Here is a 20,672-nt window from a genome sequence, read left to right as displayed (position 1 = left end):
GGACTGTGTGGTCGCTGTGTTGGGGGCACTATGCAGAACAGCAGACAGGCACAGGTGGTCAGCTCTACTAGGGAGATATGGCCGGGGGACTATTGACCCTTGAGGCAAGGCTGGGATCCCTTCCTGGTTAGGAACACCATTGCTGGCCTTAGCGTGCAGATGGCTCTGTACATGGGTGAAGAGCACAGCATCTGGCTGAGAAAAAGTGATAAAGTGGTGGCTGGGGCAGAGAACATTTTTAGGGCTAAAGACAGTCAACCCTGTTTCTTATAAATAACTAGACACTGGGGCAAAGGGAGGAAGCCCACAAGGCCCCATAACCGATTGTCAAAGACCAGCTTGAGAGTCAAGGGGAGAACACAGAAGGCTGGACCACTGAGGCAAAGAAATGAGGGAACCAAGACTACCTGTTGTCACCCCAGGTCACTGAGTTTAGGACAGAGACATTGGAGACTGACCACATTATTCTCTACTCTGATTAGTTACATACATATCCAGGATCACTAAGAAAGTATGCATATAATTTGCCTAGAATTCCATTTTGATTCTTTTCAACTATTACCCTCTTATTCCTAAAATTCCATATTAAAGTTACTAGAAACTGTTCTTTAAGAGAGAAAAAAAGCTGCCGATTTCATCATGATATATTGTCAACTGTAAGAGGCAAACTGATTATGGAGATATTAAAAAAAAAAAAAGAATGTCTTAGAACATATAAAATATGGTACCTGGACTCTATCACTTCATTTTGACACTAATGTTTGGACGAATAGTAACGGGAATTACTCAACTAGGATGCTGGGTCCCCTAGAAGTGCTCCCTGCTGATGCCTAAACAGGTATCAGTCCAGATTGGACATTGCCATATCAGTAAGGTATCTAAAATGATGCCAGGGGCTTCCCTGGTGGCGCAGTGGTTGAGAGTCCGCCTGCCGATGCAGGGGACACAGGTCCGTGCCCCGGTCCAGGAAGATCCCACATGCTGTGGAGCGGCTGGGCCCGTGAGCCATGGCTGCTGAGCCTGCGCGTCTGGAGCCTGTGCTCCGCAACGGGAAAGGCCACGACAGTGAGAGGCCCACGTACTGCAAAAAAAAAAAAAGAGAGAGACTAAAATGATGCCAAACAGGCGAAACCCATTTTATTTTTATTTATCTATTTTTTGTTTGATTTTTTTTAAATTGAAGTATAGTTGATTTACAATGTTGTGTTACTTTCAGGTGTACAGCAAAGTGATATATATATATATATATATATATATATATATATATATATATATACTTTTTCAGATTCTTTTTCCATATAGATTATTACAAAATATTGAGTATACTTCACTGTGCTATATAGTAGGTCCTTATTGTTTATCTAATTTATATATAGTAGTGTGTATATGTTATTCCCAACAGGCAAAACCCCTCTTAAAGTGAGCATGAGGTATATTTTTTATTCAGCTGTCACACAGTGTTCACTCCTTAGCCCTAGATAATATCAAACGTAGGAAAATTAAATTGCAGTGTCTTACAATTGCTGACAATCTAGGCCAACGGTTCCCAACCTGACTGCACATCAGAATTACCTGGAAAACTTAAAAAAAAAATCTATTCCTAAAATTCAAAAGTTTTAATACAACCCCTATGGAGGAGAGTTCAGCAATACCCATCAGAATGTTTTTTGACCCAGAAGTCCCACTTTTAAGAATTTACCCCAAGTGATGAACTGCTACAGATACCAAAAAATCGTATATAATAGGTTATTCATTGCAAAATATAGGAAACCAACCACCCAGATCTATCCATAGGAGGCAGGTTGAAGAAACCCTGCTACATCCACACAATGGAGTACTATTTAATGACAAAGTTATAAAAAAAAAATGAGGATCATCTCTGAGAATGGGTATGGAGTGAAAAAATACAAGGTGCCTAAGAGGCTGCTACCATTTTTCTACATCTATATCTGCACAGATATAAAGTTGTTTTTTCCTTTATATATATGTAAGTAAATATATATATACATATACATGTGTGTATATATATATATGTATGTATATATAGAGAGAAAAAGATAGGAAGATGGAACTAGAAGTGAATATAAATCATTCGCTATTTGAAGGCAGAAGGAGGAAGAATGGAGTGGTGACAGGAATTAAAAAGTATATGAGGCTCAGAGAGAGACCTTCAAGATGGTGGAGGATAAGATGTGGAGATCACCTTCCTCCCTACATATACGTCAGAAATACATCTACATGTGGAACAACTCCTACAGAGCACCTACTGAACACTGGCAGAAGACCTCAGACTTCCCAAAAGACAAGAAACTCCCCATGTACCTGGCCGTGTAGCTGACAGGGTCTTGGTGCTTCGGCCAGGTGTCAGGCCTGTGCCTCTGAGGTGGGAGAGCCGAGTTCAGGACATTGGACCACCAGAGACCTCCTGGCTCCACAAAATATCAAACAGCGAAAGCTCTCCCACAGATCTCCATCTCAATGTTAAGACCCAGCTGCACTCAATAACGAGCAAGCTACAGTGCTGGACACCCTATGCCAAACAACTAGCAAGACAAGAACACAACCCCATCCATTAGTAGAGACGTTGCTGAAAATCATACTAAGTTCACAGACACCCCCAAAACACACCACTGGAGGCAGTCCTACCCACCAGAAAGACAAGATCCAGCCACATCTACCAGAACATAGGCACCAGTCCCCTCCACCAGGAAGTCTACACAACCCACTGAAGCAACCTTAGTCACTGGGGGCAGACACCAAAAACAACAGGAACTATGAACCTGCAGCCTGCATAAAGGAAACCCCAAACACAGTAAGTTAAGCAAAATGAGAGAACACAGAAACACACAGCAGATGAAGGAGCAAGGTAAAAACCCACCAGACCAAACAAATGAAGAGGAAATAGGTAGTCTACCTGCAAAAGAAGTCAGAGTAATGATAGTAAAGGTGATCCAAAATCTTGGAAATAGAATGGAGAAAATACAAGAAACGTTTAACAAGGACCTAGAAGAACTAAAGAGCAAACAAACAATGATGAACAGCACAAAAAATGAAATTAAAAAGTCTCTAGAAGGAATCAATAGCAGACAAACTGAGGCAGAAGAATGGATAAGTGACTTGGAAGATAAAATAGTGGAAATAACTACCGCAGAGCAAAATAAACAAAAAAGAATGAAAAGAATTGAAGACAGTCTTAGAGACCTCTGGGACAACATTAAACGCACCAACATCCAAGGTATAGGGGTCCCAGAAGAAGAGAAAAAGAAAGGGACTGAGAAAATATTTGAAGAGATTAGAGTTGAAAACTTCCCTAATATGGGAAAGGAAATAGTTAATCAGGTCCAGGAAATGCATAGAGTCCCATACAGGATAAATCCAAGGAGAAACACACCAAGACACATATTAATCAAACTATCAAAAATTAAATACAAAGAAAACATATTAAAAGCAGCAAGGGAAAAAAACAAATAACATACAAGGGAATCCCCATAAGGTTAACAGCTGATCATTCAGCAGAAACTCTGCAAGCCAGAAGGGAGTGGCAGGACATATTGAAAGTGATGAAAGGAAAAAACCTACAGCCAGGATTACTCTACCCAGCAAGGATCTCATCAAGATTCAACGGAGAAATTAAAACCTTTACACACAAGCAAAAGCTAAGAGAATTCAGCACCACCAAACCAGCTCTACAACAAATGCTGAAGGAACTTCTCTAGGCAGGAAACACAAGAGAAGGAAAAGACCTACAATAACAAACCCAAAACAATTAAGAAAATGGTATTAGGAACATACATATCAATAATTCCTTAAATGTAAATGGATTAAATGCTCCAACCAAAACAATTGGCTGAATGGATACAAAAATGGATACTAGCTGAATGGATACAAAAATAAGACCTGTATATATGCTATCTACAAGAGACCCACTTCAGACCTAGGGACACATACAGACTGAAAGCGAGGGGATGGAAAAAGATATTCCATGCAAATGCAAGTCAAAAGAAAGCTGGAGTAGCAATTCTCATATCAGACAAAACAGATTTTAAAATAAAGACAATTAGAAGAGACAAAGAAGGACACTACATAATAATCAAGGGATCAATCCACAAAGAAGATATAACAATTGTAAATATCTATGCACACAGCATAGGAGCACCTCAATATATAAGGCAAATACTAAAAGCCATAAAAGGGGAAATCAAGAGTAACACAATCATAGCAGGGGACTTTAACACCCCACTTTTACCAATGGACAGATCATCCAAAATGAAAATAAATAAGGAAACAGAAGGTTTAAATGCTACATTAAACAAGATGGACTTAATTGATATTTACATGACATTCCATCCAAAAACAACAGAATACACTTTCTTCTCAAGTGCTCATGGAACGTTCTCCAGGATAGATCATATCTTGGGTCACAAATCTAGCCTTGGTAAATTTAAGAAAATTGAAATTGTATCAAGTATCTTTTCCAACCACAATGCTATGAGACTAGATATCAATTACAGGAAAAAATCTGTAAAAAAAACCAAACACATAGAAGCTAAACAATACACTACTAAATAACCAAGAGATCACTGAAGAAGTCAAAGAGAAAATCAAAAAATACCTAGAAACAAATTACAATGAAAAGTCAATGACCCAAAACCTATGAGATGCAGCAAAAGCAGTTCTAAGAGGGAAGTTTATAGCAATAAAATCCTACATTAAGACACAAGAAACATCTCAAATAAACAACTCTAACCTTACACCTAAAGCAATTAGAGAAAGAAGAACAAGAAAATTCCAAAGTTAGCAGAAGGAAAGAAATCATAAAGATCAGATCAGAAATAAATGAAAAAGAAATGAAGGAAGGAATAGCAAAGATCCATAAAACTAAAAGCTGTTTATTTGAGAAGATAAACAAAATTAATAAACCATTAGCCAGACTCATCAAGAAAAAAAGGGAGAAGTCTCAAATCAATAGAATTACAAATGACAAAGGAGAAGTAACAACTGATGCTGCAGAAATACAAAGGATCATGAGAGATTACTACAAGCAACTATATGCCAATAAAAAGGACAACCTCGAAGAAATGGACTCATTCTTAGAAAAGCACAACATTCTGAGACTGAACCAGCAAGAAATAGAAAATATAAACAGACCAATCACAAGCACTGAAATTGAGACTGTGATTAAAAATCTTCCAACAAAGAAAAGCCCAGGACCGGATGGCTCACAGGCAAATTCTATCAAACATTTAGAGAAGAGCTAACACCTATCCTTCTCAAACTCTTCCAAAATATAGCAGAGGGTGGAACACTCCCAAACTCATTCTATAAGGCCACCATCACCCTGATACGAAAACCAGACAAAGACGTCATAAAGAAAGAAAACTACAGGCCAATATCACTGATGAACATAGATGCAAAAATCCTCAACAAAATACTAGCAAACAGAATCCAACAACACATTAAAAGGATCATACACCATGATCAAGTGGGGTTTATCCCAGGAATGCAAGGATTCTTCAATATACGCAAACCAATCAATGTGATAAACCATATTAACAAATTGAAGGAGAAAAACAATATGATCATCTCAATAGATGCAGAAAAAGCTTTCGACCAAATTCAACACCGATTTATTATAAAAACCCTCCAGAAAGTAGGCATAGAGGGAACTTACCTCAACATAATAAAGGCCATATATGACAAACCCACAGCCAACATCGTTCTCAATGGGGAAAAACTGAAACCATTTCCTCTTAGATCAGGAAAAAGTCTAGGTTGCCCACTCTCACCACTATTATTCAACATAGCTTTGGAAGTTTTAGCCACAGCAATCAGAGAAGAAAAAGAAATAAAAGGAATACAAATTGGAAAAGAAGAAGTAAAGCTGTCGCTGTTTGCCTATGACATGATACTCTACATAGAGAATCCTAAAGATGTTACCAGAAAACTACTAGAGCTAATCAATGAATTTGGTAAAGTAGCAGGATACAAAATGAATGCACAGAAATCTCTTGCATTCCTGTACACTAATGATAAAAAATCTGAAAGAGAAATTAAGGAAACATTCCCGTTTACCATTTCAACAAAAAGAATAAAATACCTAGGAGTAAAGCTACATAAAGAGACAAAAGACCTGTACACAGAAAACTATAAGACACTGATGAAAGAAATTAAAGATGATACAAACAGATGGAGAGATATACCAAGTCGTTGGATTGGAAGAAGCAACATCTTGAAAATGACTATACTATCCAAAGCAATCTACAGATTCAATGCAATCCCTATCAAATGACCAATGGCATTTTTCACAGAACTAGAACAAAAAATTTCACAGTTTGTATGGAAACACAAAAGACTCCATGTACCCAAAGCAATCTTGAGAAAGAAATATGGAGCTGGAGGTATCAGGCTCCCTGACTTCAGACTATACTACAAAGCTACAGTAATCAACACAGTGTGGTACTGGCACAAAAACAGAAATATAGCTCAATTGAACAGGATAGAAAGCCCAGAGATAAACTCACGCACATATGGTCATCTTATTTTTGATAAAGTAGGCAAGAATTTACAATGGAGAAAAGACAGCCTCTTCACTAAGTGGTGCTGGGAAAGCTGGACAGCTACATGTACATGAATGAAATTAGAACACTCCCTAACACCATACACAAAAATAAATTCAAAATGGATTAAAGACCTAAATGTAAGGCCAGACATTGTAAAACTCTTAGAGGAAAACATAGGCAGAACACTCTATGACATCAGTCACAGCAACATCCTTTTTGACCCACCTCCTAGAGAAATGGAAACAAAAACAAAAATAAACAAATGGGACCTAATGAAACTTCAAAGCTTTTGCACAGCAAAGGAAACCATAAACAAGACAATAAGACAACCCTCAGAATGGCAGAAAATATTTGCAAATGAAGCAACTGACAAAGAATTAATTTCCAAAATTTACAAGCAGGTCATGCAGTTCAATATCAGAAAACAAACAACCCAATCCAAAAATGGGCAGAAGACATAAATAGACATTTCTCCAAAGAAGATATACAGACTGCCAAAAAACACATGAAAGGATACTCAACATCACTAATCATTAGAGAAATGCAAATCAAAACTATTATGAGGTATCACCTCATACCAGTCAGACTGGCCATCATCAAAAACTCTACAAACAATAAATGCTGGAGAGGGTGTGGAGAAAAGGGAACCCTCTTGCACTGTTAGTGGGAATGTAAATTGATACAGCCACTATGGAGAACAGTATGGAGGTTCCTTAAAAAACTGAAAATAGAAGTACCATATGACCCAGCAATCCCACTACTGGGCATATACCCTGAGAAAACCGTAATTCAAAAAGAGTCATGTACCACAATGTTCACTGCAGCTCTATTTACAATAGCCAGGACATGGAAGCAACTTAAGTCTCCATCGACAGATGAATGGATAAAGAAGATGTGGCACATATATACAATGGAATATTACTCAGCCATCAAAAGAAACGAAGTTGAGTTATTTGTAGTGCAGTGGGTGGACCTAGAGTCTGTCATACAGAGTGAAGTAAGTCAGAAAGTGATAAACAAATACCATATTCTAACACATATATATAGAATCTAAAAAAATGTTATTAAATGGTTCTGAAGAACCTAGGGGCAGGATTGGAATAAAGACACAGACATAGTGAATGGACTTGAGGACACAGGGATGGGGGAGAATAAGCTGGAACGAGGTGAGAGAGAGTCATGGACATATATACACTACCAAACGTAAAACAGATAGCTAGTGGGAAGCAGCCGCATAGCACTGGGAGATCAGCTCGGTACTTTGTGACCACCTAGAGGGGTGGGATAGGGAGGGTGGGAGGGAGATGCAAGAGGGAGGAAATATGGGGATATATGTATATGTATAGCTGATTCACTTTGTTATAAAGCAGAGACTAACACACCATTGTAAAGCAATTATATGCCAATAAAGATGTTAAAAAAATAAAAAAGATAGTATATGAGCCTCTTCTGAGAACAACTTTTTTATAGTTTGGAGAGTTTTTGAGCCATGTAAATATTCACATATTAAAAAATAAAATTATACCAAAGGGGATGAAAACACCCTAATCTTTAATTCAATCAGAAAAAACTGAACACAATTTTATACTACTGTGATAATACGAACACACATTTTATAAAAAGGTTATTCAAATAACTCTTCAACATATTTCTCCAATATATACCCTTCATGAGATATTTTTCTCAGGGTACAGGAAAACAAAAACATCATGAGCATTACTTGCAGGTTTGTTGTTGGTTCTTATTTGTGTGTGTGTGTCTATTGTAGGATAAAGCAAATGAGTAAATATTGGTGGTATTAGGATTCAAGTTTCTCATTGTGGGAAAAGCAGTATATAAATATGGAATGGGGAAGGTCAGGACCCCTGAGGTCTGGATTTGAAGTGGAGTTACCAGCATGAACTCATGATTTTAAAAATATATACATTCCTAGCTCTGTCCACTGAAGAGGCCCAGAAGCAATGTTACCCAGAGGTAATGAACGTACCAGTGCCAAGACCTTGGTTTCAAAGTACTGTTCATCACTGAAAGGAAGGACTGTTCCCTGGAAAAATGGCTGATTCCAGATCAGAAACAGAGAATGTACAAGGTGAGCCTGGAACAGCTTATGTCAGAAAGCAAAGAAAGTGTGCAGAGAATGGTAAGTACAGTTCAAAAGGAAAAGCAACAAGCATGAAGGGCCAAATACGGGACAATTTGGGAATTTTAAAAATTGAAAAAAAAAACCAATTGGATTTAAAACCATCTGTGGGTCCATAGAGATACTAAAAAAGGAGGTCTTTTCTTCACAAAAGAATGCCAGCTAATAAATGAAGAAGGAATAATAAAATTAGGAAATCACTATTTTGCAGTCTCCAATGTGGCTCAGACAAGGATCGTCAATGCATGCTAAAACCACTGGGTAAAATGTGTTGGGGAGTGTAATATTCACACAGTACCAAAATGTTATCCCAAAGATTACATATTAATCATTTAGGAAAAAGCATACCTTTAAAATGAAAAAAAAAAATTGGCAGACATCCCCTGATGATTAGTGATGCTGAGCATATTTTCATGTGCCTGTTGGCCATCTGCACTTCCTCTTTGGAAAAATGTCTTTTCAATTCTTCTGCCCGTTTTCTAATCAGGTTGTTTGTTTTTTTGATGTCAAATCGTATGAGCTGTTTATATATGTTGGATATTAATCCCTTATCGATCATATCATTTGAAAATATTTCTTCCATTCAGTAAGTTGTCTTTTTGTTTTGTCAACGGTTTCCTTTGCTGTGCAAAAGCTTTTAAGTTTAATTAGGTCCCAGTGTATTTTATTTCATAATATACTGTTTTGAATGTAGGGATTGTTTTCCATTTGGTAAAGATAAAGATTGTGGCTCTTATGAATTCTTTTCTCCCTCTGCAGAACCAGCTTACAATAATGGTATTACAGGTAGACAACCACATAAAAACCCACCACAGGAAGTGAATTGAAAACAAGTAAACCAAAGAAGAAAGCAAACTGAAACAATTCATGCATATGGACAAGAACCTTCGCTTTTTAATCCTTTTTTCTCATGTAATAGTTAGCACAAGGCTTTTTATATGACAGGGGCTTGTCATAGTTTAAGGTCCAGCCCAGTTACTGAGGGTTACTGACTGACTCAGAAGTAGGGCAATGTGGGGATAAAGTTCCCTGAACATGCAACAAGACAGAAAAGCACTTGATAATTAGGGCTAGAATTCCTAATTAGGAATAGAGCTCCCAGTGATAGATGCTACATCCCAAAGTGTGGGCCGACAGTGGGAATGGTAAATACCTGATGTCATTCTGCCCCTTCCTTTTCAACACCCACTGTAGAAATCTTTTTTTTTTTTTTTTTTTTTGGCCACATCAGGCGGCTTGTGGGATCTTAGATCCCCCGACCAGGGATTGAACCGGGGCCCTTGGCAGTGAAAGCATGGAGTCCTAACCACTGGACTGCCAGGGAATTCCTAGACATCAATTTTTCATCACCATATTTTTCCCTATTGGGTTGGAATGGGTTGGAACTTTGTCTCAACCCAGTGCTCAAAGTCACCACCAACAGTCAATTGAAAATACATTTCACAGGAATAAGAACTACAGTTTTAAAATTCTTGTTTCAAATGAAGGCTAGAATTGCAAGCAGAGGAAGGGCTGTATCCCCACAACTTTGAGAGGAAGCTTGCCAGGCTGGCATCCAGGCAGGGATGAAAAATGCTCAACAGCCATTAAATTAGAAAGTGAACTAAAGTATGGAGGAACAGCAAAAAATAATTTCCTTCTACATTGTAGTGTGTAGCTTATATGACAAGCATACAGGTTGCAAACTAAGCAAGAACAAGAGGGCTGCCCCGCTTCATAGTGGCAAGTTGCTGATGGAGATATCATAAAGCAAGTCTGAACCAGATGGCTACAAAGGTGTTATTTCAGGGTTTTCATGGGGCTGCTGGGATCTGCTAACCTGTGGTGTTTGAAATAAATTCAAGAGAATTCTTGATTATGGTTTCCTTGACTCCTTTATAAATAACTCCCATGCTTTTCCACTCTTTGAAATTCCACCATTATCATTTTTTTTTCAAAACTAAGCTTTTAGGCGCAAAAAAAAGGATATACCATAAAGTGGTTTGAAATTATATGTAAAATAACATGTTTTCAAGAAACATTTGTGCAGTATTTTTTGTTTGCAAAATATTTTTTATTGCAAACATCCTAGCTAATTACCTTTCCTGGTTATTCAGGGGTTGGCTTACATTTATATTACATATGTGAAAAACAAGACAGAGAGATAAGTTCAACCTGAGTTAACTAAAATTTGCATGCTTCTTAGCCAATGGAAATTAAAATAACTTGCCCAAATTATACAGTAAATCAATCATCTGGACATGATGAAAAACCTTCAGCCTCTGAAGCTCCAACTCATTTCACTGAACCATTCTGTCTTTCATAAGGATTTTATGGCTTTGTATATATTGATTTTTTTCTTGAAAGAGTAAAGTCTCCCTTTCAAATTCCATAGTAAAGTGTTTATTTATCAAAACTAGAATTGTTGAGTATTTAGGAAATAAGGATATCCTTTATTTGTTCTGCATCTCTATCTCCTATACTCCCAACATCGCCATCTCTTTCTCTGTAGCTTATAAACATAAATTTGCCCAAGAGTCTTCAACTTTAGGAAATCTCCTGACTTTGTGACTTGATCTATGTATTACTTTATTACTCCTTTTCTTTTCAGTCAAATTTTTTGACAGAGTGGTCTGTGTTCACTGTCTTCCTTCTGGCACTACCCAATCACTCCTCAATCCACTGAAATTTACTCTTTCGAAATCAATCAACGGATATGTTCTATTAAAGTGTATCAATAGATCTTATGCAACTTGCATAACTGAAAAGTATACCAACTGCTGTACAACGTAGCACCTGTAGTGTGGTACTACAATGTGCACTTAAAATTTTGTTAATAGAGTAGATCTCATGCTAAGTGTTTTTACCACAAAAAAATTAAAAGGGACACTGAGAAACTTTTGGAGGTGACAGATATGTCTATTATCATAATAGTAGTGATGTCTTTGCAGGTGTATGCATATGCCAAACCCAACAAATTGTGTGCATTAACTATGTGAAATTTTTTGTATATAAATTATACTTCAATATTTTTTTTAAAGTGTATCAATAGCCTCAATTATCCCCAACTCCAAAGGGCACTTTAAGAATCTATCTCTCAGGATCGACTGATGCATCTGACTTTGTTGAATTCTCTCTTTCTCCCTATTTTGGCCCCTGTCCATTCCTTCGTTATCGCTTTCATGAACTCCTCCTCCTTTGTCTCTTTTCTAAATGTTGGAGTTTCTGAGTTCCATCTTTGGTTCACTGTTTTTTTCATGACAGAGCTTCTCTTTGGACTGTCATCTACTCTCAGGATTTTAACTATTTCTGTATCCTAGTGATTTCCAAAACTAAATCTCTATCCATGACCTTTTCTCCAGGTTTCAGACTCCTATTTACAAATTCCTGTTAGACATTTCCAATCTTGTGAGATCCACAGGCTAATACGCAAAGAACATTTTACCCTCAATCCTGTTCCTTTCATATTCCCTGTCATTTAATAAATCAACATTCACCAAATCTTAAACCTGAGAGTTTTCTAGTCTTCCATATTCAATTAATCAACAAGTTCCTTCAGTTATGACTCCTAAGCTTTTATCAATCTTGTCTTCTCTGCATCTACTATCTCCAACATAGTTTAGTTTCTGATAATTTTAATTCTGTTCTACTTGAGTTTCTTGTTTCTAGTCTTGACTTCTTCAAATTTATCCACTGCACCAAAGCCATAATGACCTGTGTGAAACAAAAGCTGACAATCATTCTTCTTCTTACAGCCCCCAAAGCTCTCCTAGGACAGAATAAAGTCCAAGCTTATAAAAGTGGCTACAAAGACCTTCATACCCCTGCTTCCATTACCAAAATGTTTACCAAAATGTTTATAGTTTCCCATTCACGTAGAACTTTATTAATATTCTTCTGGTCTCTCCCCATGGCAGTTATTAGTACTATTCACCACCATTTCTAAATATTCTCCTCCTGTTCCATAGTAGGATAGCATTCCCTACTTCCTTGAAGTTAACCATGATCGTGTGACTTGCTTTGACCAATGAAAGGTGAGTAAAAGCAACGTGTGTCACATCTAAGCAGAAGCTTTTAGGACCAGATGTGCGATTTTCCATCTCCCTTCCTTCTGCCATGGCAACTAGCTACATTCCAGGGAGTGGAGTATATATGTCAGCTTCAATCCCCGAATCAGGGCAGTATCCTGAGATGGACATGAAGTGTAAAGGAGAAATAAACCTGTGTTGTTTGCTTTAAGCCCTTAAGAATTTTGAGATATTTATTACTGCAGCATTTTCTAAGCTCTCCTGACACACACATCTTATTCTAATCGTTTTATCTGGCTAATTATTACACATGCTTCCAATTTTACTTGGTTGTTGCCTCCTTTCAGAAAGGTTTTTTTTTTTTTAATTTCTAAGGTTTCCTCAACTGTAAAATGGGGATAATAGGGCTGCTATAGGATTAGAAAGGTTAATTTACATAGAATATTTAAATGGTAAGTATCTAGATATTGGCTTAATAAAATGTGCCCTTTTAAGTGGTTGCTATTATGATATGACTGTGTCAGTTCACTGATTCCCATCTTTCCATTTTGCATTAAATTCATATGTATAACTCATATCCTTTATAAAAGATCAAGCTAGCCAATATCTTTCCCCAAATAGCTCTCTTCATCAAAATACCAACATTATAATTGCCAGTTTGGGGACTGGAAATGTCCAGAATAAAAAAGGAGAGGGTGCAGACACCGTAGCCAAGCTTCAGCTTCGGTGAGTGGTCAGGGTGTTCATGTGATCAATGTCTCTGAGCTTCATTTTCCTCAACTGTAATATAAAAATAGTAATATATGTAGAGTTTTGTTTGTTTTGGTTTGGTTTTGGTTTGGGGGCTGCTTTTTAGGATTGGAGTAAACAACACACAGAAAGAGATAAAGAGTTTAGCATCCTCTCTGGCTCAGAGTGAGATCACAACATGCAATGCTCATTCCTAGGTGCTGTTATGCTCATCATCTCTCATCTTGAATCCTAAAGAAAGTTTGTCCTCCTGGAAACTATGATTAGGTTGTAACTGTGCCTTGCCTCTGCTACAATTTCCAGGACTAGAAGCTCCCTGAGGTCAGGTATTCCCACTGCATTACGTTTATCAAGAATGCTGAATATAGGGCTCAGTAAATATTTATTGAATTTATTGAATCAAATGTCTTGCTAAATAGCGCAAACCCATACGATGAGTCGTTGTCTTGAGGACAGAGGTGGGGCTACATTTGGGGTTGGCACAAATCCCAGTCCTCTCGCAGTGGGGAGACAGCCGCCTTGGCGCGCTATTTGTCTAGGAAATTGCCCCTCCATCTGAATTGCTGGAGTTGCCACCTATGATGTTCGTGATTATTCACAAATACTAAGCACACCTCTGTATCAAGAGAATGATGGGTGTGTCTTCTGGACAATGAGATACCAAGTACCTTATCTGCAAGCTTCAGTTGAATGGAGAATTCGAAACACGTGTGAGTTGAACGCTCTGCTCCTGTTTTCACCTGGCGGCTGCACATTGCGCCCATGCAGCCACCCACACAAAGTGCCGGAAAGTACTTGTTGAGCGCTACAGGAGAGCAACCCGTGCAGTGACTGACAAAAGACTATATTATAAAATGAGAAATTCTGTCACTCACTACAGAAAACCTCATGGAAACAATGAGCATTGACATTTGAGAATTGGGAAACCTGGCTCTAAGAGCATAATGTATTTTGTCTGCACTTCATGCTTTGATCAACGTTCAGCAGAGAATGGGAGCTCTAAAACAACCTATAGAAACACAAGAACCTGCAAAACAACCACAACCAGGAGGGGAAAAAAAGAAGAGAAAACTTCTCAGAATATTGGATGCGGTAAAATAAACCACACAGAAAAATTCATCAATAGCTTCCGATGAACTAGTCCTGAAGAGAATTCATGATTCTTTTTCCCAGCCACATGGTTCAGATAAAGAGACCCCTAGGAGTAAGGTCACATGAATATCATGACAGTCAAGTGGGAAAGAGACAATTTGTCCTTTTTGATGTGATGCCTGACTTGTTCAAGTTTGCCCTCCGGATGCTATAATCATTGCAGGGATCTCAAATGATCCCAGGAAGGGAAAACCAGAGGCCTTCATCCTACGCAGGAAAGATACGCCATTTGGCTGGACACTGGCCCCTCAGGTCACACGAGCACTTTCGGGCCGTGACCACCAACGACAGGGCTGTCGGCTCCATGGGATCTTCATGTTTTGCCTCAATGTGCAAATACACTAGTCTCCTTCCTACCTGATCACACACAGGTTCCAATGAAAGCAGCTGAAATGAAGACTTTGGATTTAATGGAAATGTTTTTATCAGCCAAAATAAATACATTCATACAGTAATTTTTGAGAGTACATTATTTTTGGTCTAGTTTGCATTTTCCTTATTTTGTCAGGCACAAGAAAAATTCTTTCTGGCCAAAAAAAGAAGTATTCAAAAAGAAAACGTGCAGGGGAAAGCAACAGTTACAAGAATATTTTGTTCAGACCTCTTCCTGAAACTCTATTTGGAAACTCATTTTAGAAAACATAGCCCATAATCTACTAAAAATTTTTAAAGTGACTGGGAATTTTTATTCTCAGTCCCAATGTTCTGACCAAAACTTTCTCTTCTGGCTCTAATGGCCAAGTTCTGCATTGACAAATGCTTTTCTATCCACAGCCTCTCTGGATTTCATGGCAGATAAAGTTATTCCAAGATTTTAGAAATTGGATGACTTTTTGGTTCATTATGATTCTGTGACTAATGATATTCTGTGAAGAGAGCAGTGAACTATCTAATTTCTCCAGTGACTTTTTTTTTTTCTGGCCCAAACAATTAATTAAATTTTGTTGGCATAGACATGTTGGTTGCTTACTTGTACCGCTTAGTGTGTCAGAATGAACAAAGAAGAAAAAAAGCTGGACTTTGAAATTACACTGGGGATTGAGTTCTGAGTCAATGTCTCACCAGTTGCATGAAAGCTACATAACAACCCTGAAATCTAGTTTTCTTTCCTTTCCTTCCCTCCCCTCCCCTCCCCTACATTTTCCTCCTCTTTCCTTTCCTTCTTCCTTGTTTCCTTCCTTCCTTTCTTCTTTTCCCTTCTTTCCTTCCCTCCCTCTCTTTTTCTCCCTCCCTCTCTCTCTTCCTTCCTTTCTTCCTCTTTCTCTTTCCTTCCCTGTCTGTCTAGCTATTTATCTATTATCTAGCATCTATTTATCAAGAACTATCTAAATCAAAGGATCATAAGCATAAGAGAAGCACTTTGAACAGTGCCTGGGACACAGTAGGTCCTCCATAAACATTAGTTTCTGTTCATTTCACCATTTTGCCCTCTGAGCAAACCCGGCGTGTTGACGTGCAGAGCATTCAAGTAGCCTGCTCACACTTTGGTATGTATCAGAATCACCTGGAAGTCTTGTTAAACGCGGATCCCTAGGTCCCACCCCTAGAAATTCTGATCCAGCAGGTCTCGGGGTAGCCCTGAGAATTTGTACTTCTGACAAATGCCCAGGTGATATTGATGCTGCTGGTCTATGGACATATTGTGAGTGTCATGGACAGTTCTAACAGATGGCAAACATGTTTCATCTTGAAACCGTGGGTTAAATCCATTTCACCTGCCTTGACTAATGAAGGTGGTTCTTAAAATTGCATGGGGACTTCCCTGGTGGAGCAGTGGTTAAGAATCCTCCTGCCATTGCAGGGGACACGGGTTCGAGTCCTGGTCTGGGAAGATTCCACATGCCACAGAGCAACTAAGCCCATGTGCCACAACTACTGAGCCTGCACTCTAGAGCCCATGAGCCACAACTACTGAGTCTGCGTGCCACAATTACTGAAGCCCGTGCTCCGCAACAAGAGAAGCCACCACAGTGAAAAACCCACGCACCGCAACAAAGAGTAGCCCCTGCTTGCAACAACTAGAGAAAGCCCGCGTGCAGCAACGCAGACCCAACGCAGCCAAAACAAAACAAAACAAAAAAGACTTGCATGTCCTCCAAGAGGCATGTAGCCTAAACAAGAAGGTGTTTGCCCGAGTTGTTTTCTAGGAACTTGGAGTCAGCTGTGTCCAGTTTGAGCTGAGCTGGTTAAGATTGGATAGGACCACTGACCCCCGAACTGGGCATGCACCGAGTGTTCGGTGACCTTTTGACATCAAAGGGCCACAAACTCCACCCTCAGAGCAACGTGCAGAGGGCCGGTAGCCCTGCAAACCTCAGCATCTCAGCATTTTGGCTTGCTGTGCGTCAGGCAAAAGGAACCTGGCTGGTAAAAATCTCTTGGGCCGACTCCAATTGATCGCTGTGCTCCGTTAGAAGATTCCGAGGCCATGTCAAGCCTAGGTGAGATTGTGGTTTATTTATTTATTCATTCATTTATTTAAGTATAGCTGATTTACAACATCATGTTAAGTGAGATTGTGTTTTTGGAGTGCAGAGTGTGTAACGTCCCCAGCTTTTAAATTGAATGCATATCTAATGCTTTGCTAGGCTTCGGTATTAGATGTCCTTACTTTTTACTTGTAAGGTGGCAGGGTCATTTATTATTAAAGCTTTCTTGCTTCTTCATATTCATTATCAAATTAATTTATGTATATCCATGCATGATCTACTCTTTAATTTTAAGAAAAAGGCGTATTTTCAAGTGGGTCTGTTCATTGGTCAATTACACGTATGTGGGGAATCATTTAATATGGCTGCTTAATAAAGGAAGGACTGCTATGAAAATCATCCTCTGCAAGCTCTAGAGCAGAGGTCCCCAACTTTTTTGGCACCAGGGACCGGTTTCGTGGAAGACAATTTTTCCACGGACAGGGTGGGCATGGTTCAGGCAGTGATGGGAGCGCTGGGGAGCGACAGATGAAGCTTCGCTCGCTCGCCTGCCTCTCACCACCAGCTGTGCGGCCCGGTTCCTAACAGGCTGTGGACTGGTACCAGTCCACGGCCCGGGGGATTGGGGACCCCTGCTCTAGAGAATTTAGTTGATGGTAAAAGCAGGAGTTTCCCCCCCCCCCACCCAGGGTGTTGTCGTGTTTATGAAAATGGATAATCAAAGCCGTTTTGAAGTGTCATTCATTCTACTCCTTTTATGTGTGCGAAGTTTCCTCTTTGAAATAACATATTTGTTTGTGTTGAGAGAAATTAATTTGGCACTTGCAAATGTTGCTTCAAGGATAGTACTATCAGTTGTTTTTAAGCTTTCTTATGCTCTTGGACCACTCGTATGGTCATGAGCACCACGGAGGGAAATCGCCTGGTATTTGTTTTGCTCTGCATCTTACAGTGCTGTCTTTGAGATCAAAGAGATTCCTGTGTGAGAAGGAGGTCCACGGAGTACAGGGTGAACAGGGAGCTGATGCCAAACAGGCAGGGGAGTCTGACTGCAGAGACCAGCTTCCAAGTCACCAAAAACATCATCAGCTGACTTACGGAAACAAGAATCACAGGATTATAGCGTTTTGAAGCCCAATGGTACCTTAGAGGAAAGTCTAAGCTGACATTTTTATTTCACATCTAATTATACTGAGGGAGAGAGAGCGTACCAAGGCCACAAAGCCAATTGCAAAAAAAAAAAAAAAAAAAGTTTATTAAAATAATCACAAGTAATGCTACCAGAAACCCTTAGAGTCCTGGTCTAAGCTAGAGTTTTTCAGAATAAAAATCACGTGCACCATTAAGCAGCCAGATATAAGTGGGGAAGGTTTGAGATGCTACATGAAGGAAAAAAACGAGAGTCAAGAGTCCTATGCAAAAAAAAAAAAAAATGGAAATGAGATTTATCACCATACTCCTTTTATTTATGTCTACATGCATGTTAAGAATGAATTGGAGAAATAGTCACTGGAAAAGTCCTTTCTACTGGGACATCTTTTGTTCCTTTTAGGAACACCTTTCACCAAAGCGTGTCTGCTTTCTGTGGTGACTTTCAGGGCATTAGATTCAACAAAAGACCTCTGAGAAGATGACTCTGACCACCAGGATTAAAAAAGCATTAAGATAGGATCCTTTATAAAAAGACTGGGAGAACATGAAGGAAAACTTTTGCTAACTTTAAACTCTAGTGTATAGTGTGGTGTTCAGCACTAACTGTGGTCCATACCTGGCTTCACCACAAGACTTACGAAGTTGAGGTCACAGTTCTAAAATAGACCTTATCCAAGCAGATCTGTAGAATTTGGATCTACAAATTAGAATAAATACAGTAAAACTGTGTAAAGCTACAAGTTAATAGGCACACACTGGCAAATAAGGCCCCCAGAATTAAACCCTACAGAAGGAAACTCAAATTTCCATATTTACCATACGGTGAGTAAACATTTGCCCCCATTGCCAGTTGCTGATGTAGGTACTTGAACAATGTAGGTACCTGTTTACTTATAAGGTTGACATTGATTCCCTGGTTGCTGTGAGAGGTGGTTAAAATTGATTTCACACTCTAACCAAAAGGCTCATATCTCTACTCTGGGAGGAGTAGGTGGCTTATATGACTGAAAGCCAGGGTGCTCTCTGTGTGATCAGGCCCTGCCAGTGTGTTTGTTTGAATCATTCCTAACAAAGTTAGTGTTACTCTAGGTAACCAGGAATTGTTTTTTTGGATAGCATACTGTTGCACTGACATATGTAACAGTATTCAAGAGGAGGAAACGATAATATAAAATTAGCAAGTAGGTGCTTTGGCATATATCCTAGGTGAACTATTCGCTATTTCCTAAACAACCATGCTCTTTCACACCCATGTTAATTACTCCATCCTAGCTGCTTAGAAATACCCATTCTTTTCCCAACAATACACTCTTATTTGCCCCTGAATCCTGAGGTTCCTTTCGCTTTCCTTAAGTATTAGAGAATACTATATTTATAGCATTACAAATTGCTTTTTTCATTTAACAAAATATTTAGGAGATCATTCCATATTCCATCAGTCTATATCAGCATATAGTATTTTTAATCCACTATAGGTTTTCCATCAGATAATCTATTTATCTTCTTATTGAAAGATATTACTTGTGTCCACTGTTTGTACAATTACACAAAAGGCTGGAAAGCTTGAGTTTGTGGGTATGTGTCTCTGAACACATGTGAAAGTACAGCTAGAAACTGCTGGGTTAAAGAACATATTTATGTTAAATTTTGGTAACAATTTCCAAATTGCTCTATCAAGTGCTCGCCTCAATAGTAATAAGGATTTAAGTGTGCTTGTTTGCCCCGCACCAGAACCGACCACCCTCTATCAAACCGTTTATCTTTGTTCATCTGACCAAACTCTGTTTATCTTTGCGCATATGACAAGTGACAAATAGTATCTTTTTCTTACTTTAGTTTGCATTTTTTGACTATGACTGAAGTTTAATTTCATTTTAAAGAATTTATAAAGCATTTTTATTTTTTTATTTTGAGTTTCTCCAAACCCATTTTTTTAAAGTTCATGTAGAGGTGGCGAGTATGAATACTTTTGAATAATAATCTTAAATACAATCAGAACTTTATTTTATTCAGTTCTATTTCCCTCCCTCTACTTCTCCATGCCCCCACTACCCCCAGCTGCATCTTTTATATTTATCCCTGTTGATCTTCATCTTGTTTGCTTCAACCATTTGTCCAGCCTTTTTCTTGATGCCAACATTCACTGCAGCCTCAGGCTTACATCCTTCCGTAAGCACAGCAGCTGTCTTCTTCATTCAAGTTTCTGGTCACCATGTGCAAGGACCAGAGTCTGTCCACTCTAGACTCTGTGGCCCTGCCCATTCTGACAGAATGTCCCACGTGGCCTCTAAGACCTGGGCTTCCTACCTGTGAGCTCTGAAACGTACTTGGGAGAACTCTCCTGCACAGGAGCTATAAATGGGGATATTTCTGCCATATTTAAATGAGTGCTATTCACCCCCATCTCTCACCACTCATCCTGCTTCTCATGGTTGTTTTTGTCAGCTGTATAATCAGCCCTGGTGAGTCATCTTTTAACTAC

The 20,672-nt window shown here is 38.8% G+C and overlaps 1 long non-coding RNA gene across 1 annotated transcript in view; it reads left to right on the top strand.

The window, feature by feature from the left end:
• LOC132530347 (uncharacterized) overlaps window positions 1-10,553 on the top strand; it is a 109,345-nt gene extending 98,792 nt beyond the window's left edge. Inside the window, exons 3-4 of the long non-coding RNA XR_009543772.1 lie at window positions 8,494-8,700; window positions 9,460-10,553. This is a non-coding gene — a long non-coding RNA (uncharacterized LOC132530347). The remainder of the gene's footprint in view (window positions 1-8,493; window positions 8,701-9,459) is intronic.
• Window positions 10,554-20,672: the final 10,119 nt, after the last annotated feature.

Source organism: Lagenorhynchus albirostris, chromosome 12, assembly GCF_949774975.1.
Source record: "Lagenorhynchus albirostris chromosome 12, mLagAlb1.1, whole genome shotgun sequence".
NCBI classification, from domain to species: domain Eukaryota; kingdom Metazoa; phylum Chordata; class Mammalia; order Artiodactyla; family Delphinidae; genus Lagenorhynchus; species Lagenorhynchus albirostris.
The sequence above is the reverse complement of the archived record's forward strand: the minus strand, read 5'-3'. Positions and strand labels throughout refer to the sequence as shown.